Raw genomic sequence first — 10,507 nt, forward strand, 5'->3', positions numbered from 1 at the left:
ATAATAATAATAATAATAATAATAATAATAATAATAATAATAATAATAATAATAATAATAATAATAATAATAATAATAATAATAACAATAATAATAATAATAATAATAATAATAATAATAATAATAATAATAATAATAATAATAATAATAATAATAATAATAATAATAATAATAATAATAATAATAATAATAATAATAATAATAATAATAATATTATTATTATTATTATTATTATTATTATTATTATTATTAACAATAAGAATAATAAAACAATAATAATAATAACAACAGGAATAATAATAACAATAATAATAATAATAATAATAATAATAATAATAATAATAATAATAATAATAATAATAATAATAATAACATTATTATTATTATTAGGGTAGGCGGTGGCCGAACTGGTAGCGTGCTGGGCCCACATTCACCGCGTGATGGACGACGCGGGTTCAGTCACCGCCGAGTGGCTTAAAACTACCCACATGCTGTCCTGAAGACCATCCATCAACCCGGACTCTAGAAGAAGCCGTCCAAGCGAATCAAGAACGAGTTCCGGGGGGCAACATGAGCCAATACAAGATGGCGCAACTATAAACACTCGCCTACGCCAGAACGGGCTGGGCCGACCATGAGGCCCCACCGCGAAGAAGACTTGGGCCGACCATCAGGCCCCACTGGAAGAAGCCTACCGGCGCAATAGGCCGCACCATAAAAACCCACACACACACACACACACACACACACACACACACACACACACACACACACACACACACACCACTCCGTAGCTCAGTCCGTTAGTGCGCTGCCACGCATCAAGGCCTGACAGGCGGCAGTTCGAGCCCCGCTCAGGCCGGAATCTTTCCGCTGACGAGGAGTGGTTACTTTCCCCCCTTGAGCAAGGGGGATGAAATGTGTGGTGTGAGAGTTCATAACAGTACCCAGAGATCGACTAGCTATAATGAGCATCAGCTAGGGCCCTGATGAGCATACGCTTGCTCGTATGTCGACTGGTTGGCGATTGCGAGTCCAACTCGTGATATAGCCGTGGTGTTTTACACACACACACACACACACACACACACACACACACACACACACACACACACACACACACACACCGTTCCAGTAGCTCAGTGGATAAAGCTCTGCCCTGGCAGGCTGAAGTTCGAGCCTCGTTCAGATCGGGATTTTTCCGCTGACAAGGAGCGGTTAATTACTGTCTCCCCTTGAGCAAGGGTGATGGGGTGTGTGGGGTGTGAAGGTCCCGTCAGTACCCAGCGCGTGACTATGAACCTTGCTATAATCGGGAAGGCAGCAAGAGATGAAATATAAAAGTTCCCAGTTAAGTTTCCTGAGTTCTGGAAAGACATAATATTTAGTGTAGAAGAAAGGGAAATATATCAGTGTTGTCAAAGAATAGGAGCCGGGTAGGTGTTTGGGAGGTTATTATAATTGTGTCGAGGTGGCATTGATTTTTTGGAGATAATAAAGGACACCAAGCTCCTTGTGCCCATTCAAAAATGACATCAAGGTCAGAGTTAAGCGTCCTGTAGCGTCCAGCCTTGAGTCATGTTCCCATTGGAAGTGTCTTGTGTTAAATGATGTTGATCGGGCAGTGCAGCGTCGAGTCATCGGCGTAGGGGTGAATATAGTTCAGGCAGTGAACCCTACAAAATCCGGAAACTTGCCCCAGCCCTGTCATTAAGCCACGAATTTTGGAAAATCAACCGCTTTGGTGCGAATCGCCATAACTCCCTTATTTCTGGGCTACAGAAATGTTTTTCGTATCAATCGACGGCAAAATGAAAGGGCTACATTTTGTAGTAAGCGACTGAGCTCAAAAACAGACTCGACAGGGTAAACATTCGAATAAATTCGCGAAAAACGGCTCTGAAAAAAAAATTTGAGTTCCCAACCTTGAAACCTGCTCATTTTTTGAGAATTTCAAAAAACTTATTTAACAAATACTTTAGCCCTACCAATGTGCTTTCCAATATGATGCATAACATTTCCCGACTCCCAGTAGTTTCGTCGCTAGAGCTCGAAATGTAAACCCTTTGAGAGCGATTTTGACGAAATCCAGACTCTTTGCCGTTTTTGTCTAGTGTGGCCTTGTTAATGCCTCTAGAAGGCTGTAACTTGGCATGTAGCCCCTCTTGGCAATGTACTTTGACCAGTTCGAAGGATTTTTTGATAGCTCGATTCCAAGTTTGTCGTCGAGCCGTCACACATACATATATACATTCATATTTGGAATCAAAAGAAAGCAAATTAAATGTATTATTCATAAATGGGAAGAAATAGGGTTGGATGCTAAAAAAAAAATAACACGTATAATAAGGCTTAATATAGGTTGATTTATATAGTGAAATGATTATATATAAAAAGTAGCTTTTCATATAGATATCTTAAATGGCCTTAATACAAGATAGTCAACATATTGAAGTGTTCATGTATGAATGTTTATGCAGATGTATTAATTTTGTGGCGCCAGGAAGTTTTTCGTCGCGGCGCGTGAAATGAGTCAGATTCGGCGAATTTTCGTCGCGACTTCTGGTCAAGCTCGAGCAAAAATACTGAAACTAGGAAAGCGTGCTTGGTGGCAAATTAAAGCTCTATTAATACAGATTAATAATCAGAAAATAAATTTAAAAGCACTAAATCAATAAAAAAAAGTTATAAGCAAAGGCCTAGAACATGTCCAAATCGCGGCAAAAGGCCGAAAAGCAGGCTATTTTGTGACGGCTCGACGACAAACTTGGAATCGAGTTATCAAAATATGCTTCGAGCTGGTCAAACTACATTGCCACGAGGGGTTACATGTCAAAGTAAAGCCTTCTAGAGGCAATAGCAATGCCACACTAGACAAAAACGGCAAAGTGTCTGGAGTTCGTCAAAATCGCTCTCAAAAGGGTTTACGTTTTGAGCTCTAGCGACGAAACTACTGGGAGTAGGGAAATGTTATGCATCATATTGGAAAGCACATTGGTAGGGCTAAACTATTTGTTAAATAGGTTATTTTGAAATTCTCAAAAAATGAGTGGGTTTCAACGATGGGAACTCAAAAACAGTTTTTTCAGAGCCGTTTTTGCGAAATTATTCGATTTAATTCGAGTCTTTTTGGAGCCCGGTCGCTTACTACAAAATATAGCCCTTTCATTTTGCCGTCGATTGATACCAAAAACATTTCTGTAGCCCCAGAAATATAGTCCAGTAAAAGTAGGGTTTGACCCACCACTAATTGCAAAAGAAATGAAACTGCCTGCATTTAGTGTGTTTTTGTGATAGAAATAACATATTAAAAATCCCACTTAATCCAAGCATTGGAAAATTATGATTTTTCACACTGTAGATTGAAGGTTTAGGAAGAAAAATATAGCAACCTTTTTAGTATATATCTGAGAATAAATCATTATTTTTTTACAATAGGAACCTATTATTTTGTTTCCTTGATCATTTCATGTTAATCTTCCAGAAATATGGATTTTAGGGGTTTACGGCCCAATTCGGGAGAATACTACCCCTTTTAGCCCAAAAATATAATAATTATATTAAAAATGCAATAAAGTAGAATAGATTACTTATGTTACTAACTAAGGTTGTTTGCAATTTATGCGTTGGCCTATGATTTAATATCAGTCTAATACATAGCTAAATGTCATCAGTCTCATCATCTACTTCTTCCTTATTTTCACAAATGCCTTTGCATTCTCCACATGCTGCCGTGCAAGGAATAGTCAATTTCTTGCATCCACAATGTCTTGTGCTGCAACCGGCTCTACAATTGCACCTTACAACTTGGAGCAATCCCTTTGGTGTCCTTAGCAGTCACAGTTACCCTCTTAATAACAGATGCACTTGCTACCTTGGGAGTGATGTTTGCGAGTGTACCCATTCCATGAAAAGTACCACTGCCATCTAATGTGCGAATGTTGTGGTCAACGTTGTCAGCAGCATACTGTATGAAATGACCTGGTATATAACCAGGGATATCTGTTCCGCTTTGAGTGGCAGCACTTCTCTGGTAATTCTGAATTTCAGAATAGGAACAGCAAAATCCATGTTTGTACAAACAATCAACAAGAAAACGAGAAGCAAAGTGTGAATGCATCTGCACCCCTAAGCCTAGCTGCAAAGGGGCTAACAGAACCTTGGGCCTAGTTGCTTGCATGAGAGCCTGTCCTATGGATGACACTTTGAGTGCTTTGACATCTTTATTTTTTCCAACAAACAGACAGTCCAAGAAATGTCGCAAAGTGTTTGGCAAAAAGGCAGACGTTTCCTGAACAGAGTTCATTTCTAAAGTGGTTGGGTAGAGATCTTTACTCTGAACAATGGACTTAATGTCAGATTTAATTAACTTAACAGTTGCCTCAATTAACCGAAGCTTCTCAGCTTCTAGATCTGTTCCCTAGGCTGACTGTAAAAGTCGCTAATAATTGATGAAGCTTTCTGCCTAAATGTTACAACATTTTTCTTTCCATTCACTTCTGCAATCACAATTTTGTCCCCGAAATGTTGCCTGAGGATTTCTTTCATGTGTGTTACGCCATATGCTTCGCTTTCAGATTCAGATTCCTGTAACCTGTCTGCCATCTGCAGAATAAGGTCCTGGACGGTTGTGAGTTCTTCATCGTTAGCCTCAAGATCATCAACGACTTTCAGAAATGCCTCCTCTCTGTCAGTACCTACAGGTCTCCCTCTTTTTCGTTTTTTCACACTAGAGTTGCTATCACAGTTACGCTGAAAGCACACAGGAGTCTGTTTTAATGTTCTAAAGTTCACATTGCATAGCTGATGATAAACCGCATCAGCGGCATGTAGGTCATGGACACAGCTAATTCTCATCAATACAGTTTCTGACCACTTATCACCACGGTCATCACATTTTTTTCACAGTTTCCTGGAAAATTATTGTTCGAACAGGAATGAGCAAGTGATCTTTTTGCTTTCCTTGATATTTGTCCCCAAACCCACAAAACAGGCACTGTCCTTAAAGCAAAATGTTGGTTCGCTCGATCGAAGACTCTGGTGTTTTTCCACTATTAATGGACGTTTACGTCTCCCACCATCTCTGTCATAATCTCTCCGACATTTTGTATGCACGAATTGCCCTGATTGAACTTGTACATCATCGTTGTTCAAAGCACTGGTCTTGATAATTCCTGCGACCCCTTTGTCTCCTAATTTGGTCACCTGGGATCCATTGGAAAGGGGCTCACTACAGAATGCACATTCACCTTCCATCCCTGCTGTTACCTGAAAAGAAAATGCTGAGTGAGATAATAAAATGATTGAGTAATCTTAATATTTTTTACCAACGTAGGTGAAATTTTCCACCCAGACCGTCCATCTTCAACCCTAAAATTGACAATGTTCCAATGCTTGGATTGAGGATTTTGATATGTTATTTCCACGATCAAAAGACACAAAATACAAGTGGTTTCATTTCTTTTGCAATTAGTGGTGGGTTTGGCCAATTTTGCTCCAGATTTACTGGACTAATAAGGGAGTTATGGCGATTCGCAAAAAAAGCGGTTGATTTTCCAAAATTCGCGGCTTAATAACGAGGGCGCCGCAAAATGAAAAGAGTCCGCCGTCCATTACTTGAGATGTCACTGGTTCAGGCTGTTGGGGAAAGATCATATTGAACAATAGAAGGGTAGTGGGAGATAGAACAGATCGAGCCTAGCATAACACCATGCACTGCTGAAAGGATTTGGGGTAGAAGTGACCATCTACTACAGCACAGATCAACACACACACACACACACACACACACACACACACACACACACACACACACACACACACACACACACACCTGTCCTCATAAAATTACAGTGATCATTTAAGGCCCTGCTGGGCTATTCACAAAATAGGCTGTGCGCCACTTTGCTGCTACTTTTCTACGGGATCTTTTTGTCGTGAGCACACTTGTGTAGATACCTATAGGAGTCAATTAACTTTTAATAGAATTATATTAGACCGACTTTCACCCTGCACACACAAGCGGTCACAGCCTTGGTAACTGCACCTCATAGTAGCAGCACACGCACACCTCGCCTCAGCGCGGCTCTTTAGGGCGTCAGCGTACGAATTATTAGATAAATGAAAATATTTAACTGTGCCTCACTCTGGCCACTCGTTAGCCGCGATGGCAGTGACGAGTATCGCGTCAGACATTCACGGCGATACACCCCAAGGCTGCGCCGCGGCCCCTAGTGTCAGTGCGGGCAGTGGCGTGAGTACTGAGCAGCGTTTAGGTATATGCAGGGTGCCGGCCAGGAGGTAGCACGTTAACCCTTGGGGCCAGCCAGCAGGAGGAACAGTGCCCACCGAGCAGAGAGTACCGCAGCGGCTCAACACGTATTGGAAAGATAATACAGAATGAAAGGGGAATTTGACATTAAGAAAATCTTAATTGTGTATTTTGATTTGTACTTATCTGCTGACCTTGGTATGAGTTTCCAAGCAGATGCCTTTAGCTGTGTCGACCGTGCCAGTGTTGAGGCGTGCGTGCCGAGGCGGCAGCCAGGGCAGGTGTATATATATATATATATATATATATATATATATATATATATATATATATATATATATATATATATAGATATATATATATATCAAGAACTGTCTTTAACTGAAAAAACTTATATATATATATATATTTATATATATATATATATATATATATTTATATTTATTTATATTTATATATATATATATATATTGTGTCGTCTGGGATTGTTTAAAGTTCTTTCCGACTGCCCTGAGCGTGAGCGGGATTTCTTTACCTTTCATTCCTCGTAAGAGGGTGGGGGCGTCAGGTTGGCTGCTTAAATGCAACCTCTGGCGTGAAGTCTTTTAGCTCATCAGGTGGCATGGTTGGTATGCGCCTTGATTTCTATTCAGAAAGTACGGGCTCGATTCCTGGCACAAGTGGTTTGTTGATATATATATAGCTGGGCGTTATCGCGATACTTTATCGCTGATAACAAAATCGGATTATCGACCGTCCGCTACTTATTTAAATATATATCGGTATCTTCGTTACTTTTGTAACCAAACTAGCGATAATCGCTACTTTTTTTCCGCCTCTCAGAAAAAAACGTTGTCTCCCATTGCGCATGCGTGACCCGGTGTTGTATGAAAAAACTTCGGGATATGAAATATCTTCGGTGATGAGATTTCATGCTTAGATCATGAAAATTAAAACACTAGGTTATTTTTTTTTATGCTACTCAAAAATCAATACATCATAGAGAAAAATCATTTTACTTTGCCCCAAAAATGATTATTCACTGCCTCAAATTTGATATTCCATATTCGTTTGTGACCATGCCATGATACTGAAGGCACCCGGTGTTGTGTTATTTGGTGTCCCATCGTCAAAAGCTGGCGCTTTTGTTTACAAACACTGGTCTCTCGTGAACTGCGCATGCTCAGGCCATTAAGTGTAGACCTGTTCAGTCTCACAATGCTTTTTTAACCCATTAAGAGTTGCTGGAAAGCTGAATCAAACATACAGTACCACCATCCTCGCTGTTTCTAGAACGACGTACAGACGTCAAAAAAAGTATCGGTGCACAGGGGGTGCGATGCCTACAGCAAACATTCGAGCATCCGCTGATATTGTGGAGGGTTATGCCTGACTGTGGCTTGTTAGTAAGATTCGAACCACAGCGATTGTTTCATAACTCAGATCCAGAAACATTTCAAAGACTGACAGGAAGTTTACGTGGTTATCTTCGTATTATGGTCATGCCAATTAACATGGAAACATCACAGGAGACACGAGGGGCTGTCGTAGCCCTCCATGCTAAGGGTGTCACCATTACTGATATTGCCCGTCAGCTTCATATTCACCGGAACACAGCAGCACGGTGGATTCGGCGGAACGCAGACACAGGTGCTACACACGATGTTGTAATACAATGATATCCCGTGTTACTGTTCACCAAACACCATACCATAAGGATTGTGTGTTTGTGGTTTTATATCTAGGCTATAAATAACGCCATCGATGATGACCCATTCACACCTGCTGTCGACATTCGCCGTGACCAGGGTCTGCAGTGCAGCACGCAAAACCATACGCAACAGGCTTCACAGCAGGGATTACCGAGGTCGCAGGCCAGCCGCAAAGCAGAAACTAAGCGAGCGTAACATGGAGCCGCCCATAGAGTATGCGCTCGAGTATGCTGACATGCCAGCAGAGTTTTGGGAGCGTGTAGTCTTTGTGATGAAAAGATCTTTCTACTGGATGGCACATCAGCAGCACAATATGTTTTGCGAACATGTGGTACCAGGTTAGTCTCTCTCTCTCATGGATACGTAAACAAGTTGGTGGTTACTACAGGTGCCTGCATCCACCCCCACAGATTTGTGTTATCTGTCTTCTGTTCTATTGCTAGTTAGAGTAATTACAGTTATGCTTGCATGGCTATAATTACACTAACTTTGAATATCAAGGACAAGACATAGACTTGGTAGGCTGCAATACACCTTTCAATATCAGTTACAGAGGAGGTTTTATGTGACTACTACATAAATGGTTATAATGTTTCAGATACGACATTAAAAATGTAATTGCTACCAGCAGGGGCGGGCGTTGGGAGTTGGCTGATGTTGGACCGATATTTAATAGGTGATAAGTATGTTGAAATCCTGGAGGAGGTCCTTCTTCCCACGGTAGAGACATTGCTGTTCCCCGAGGGAAAGCCTTTCTACATTCTCCAGGATAACAGCCCAATCCATTACATGCCGGGTTGTTAGAGTGGTTTGGCCGACATCCAAACGTCACTCTGGTGCCACATCCACCCAAATCGCCAGACCTCAACCCTATCGAGCACGTCTGGGCAGCAATGGTCCGACATATGCCTGAGCGGGACCAGGGACGGAACTGTGCTGCTGTCGTCAGAAGTGCACTGCAAGCATGGGAGCACCTCCGTCGTCCACTTGGGTAAGAAATGACTAGTGTTGGTGGCATCCATGCCTAAACGGCTGGATGCTGTCCTAGCAGCAGGTGGTGCCTATACGGCTTATTAATATATTAATAAAAAAAATGAAACACGCGTTTTTTTCTCCTAAAAGTAGTATTATAACAGCAAACATATTACTACGTAGTTGTATTATAACAGCATAATTATGACTGAGTAATAACAGCTATAATATATGCATGACCCGTATTCGATTACCATGTTGTAAAGTTCACATACCCCATTTCATAGGTGAAGTGCAGTTATGTTTTTTTTCCACACGTAAAGTGTTACGGTAAAAACCACGTGACAGTGTTATGTTGCATTATCGACGCACGCAGATAGGCCGTTACACGTAACCACATATGTGAATCTGTATGTAATATCACGCTGGCTGGTGATTTATGGCATCCACCTCACAGCAGGGCTACCAACGTGTATCAAGTCGGCCACTTCTTTTCATCGTCCTTCGTTCCGTGGTGTCAGAATGATTCGTACTTATAGTGCACCGATACTTTTTTTGACGTCTGTACACTCTGTACATATAAATACAACTCGTACAGAGTGTCGTTCTAAAAACATCGAGGATGATGGTAGTGGTACTATATGTCTGATTCAGCCTTCCAGCAACTCTTAATTACGGTTTAAAAGCTTTGTGAGACTGTACAGGTCTACGCTTGCTGGTCTGAGCATGCACCGTTCACGAGAGACCAGTGTTTGTAAACAATTTTTGACGGTGGGGACGCCAAACAACACAACACCGATTCAGGCATTTTTAGTATTACCGTCCATATGTACGTGTCAATGTGTGGTTTTAAGGTTTTGTAAGTTTCCTAAAATACGGATAATGAAAATTTGAATTCATCAACGTTGTTCTATCTGAAATATCAATATAGTATCGTTTTCGCCTATCGGACTTATCGCTAGCTAGTATCGGAATTGTGGATTTATATTGCATCGGTTATCGGTTATCGCCTATATTTGTGTCTCTAGTTAACGAATATCGGTTAACGCCGTTAAGGTTTTTCATTATCAGTTATCGGTTATCGGGAATAAGGTTTTCTGTTATCGTGCCCAGCTATGGATATATATATATATATATATATATATATATATATATATATATATATATATAGATATATATATATATATATATATATATATATATATTGACGATATATATATATATATATATAGGTACCACGCTGGGCGAGCGTACCCGCTGTCCTGCTAGGGCTCCCTATCTTCATTCACATCTATTACTCTCAAAATCATGCTTGAAATGAGATATGAAACTATAGTACCAAGTATTTCGATATCTTTTGTTTGCACTAAGGCAGTACACGCACACAACCCACGAAGAACAAGAATAATAAGTTGTAAGGGAAAAGTGGCAGGGCTCCTCCTCACTGCCAGTGTATGACAACAGAACGAGGAGGAAGGGGCTTGCAGAGTGCAGAATGCACTGCAGAGTCAGACTTCCAAGGCGACTCAGTACTGTACGACCATGCTCGTAG

This window comes from Eriocheir sinensis, unplaced genomic scaffold (assembly GCF_024679095.1).
Source record: "Eriocheir sinensis breed Jianghai 21 unplaced genomic scaffold, ASM2467909v1 Scaffold218, whole genome shotgun sequence".
Taxonomy (NCBI): domain Eukaryota; kingdom Metazoa; phylum Arthropoda; class Malacostraca; order Decapoda; family Varunidae; genus Eriocheir; species Eriocheir sinensis.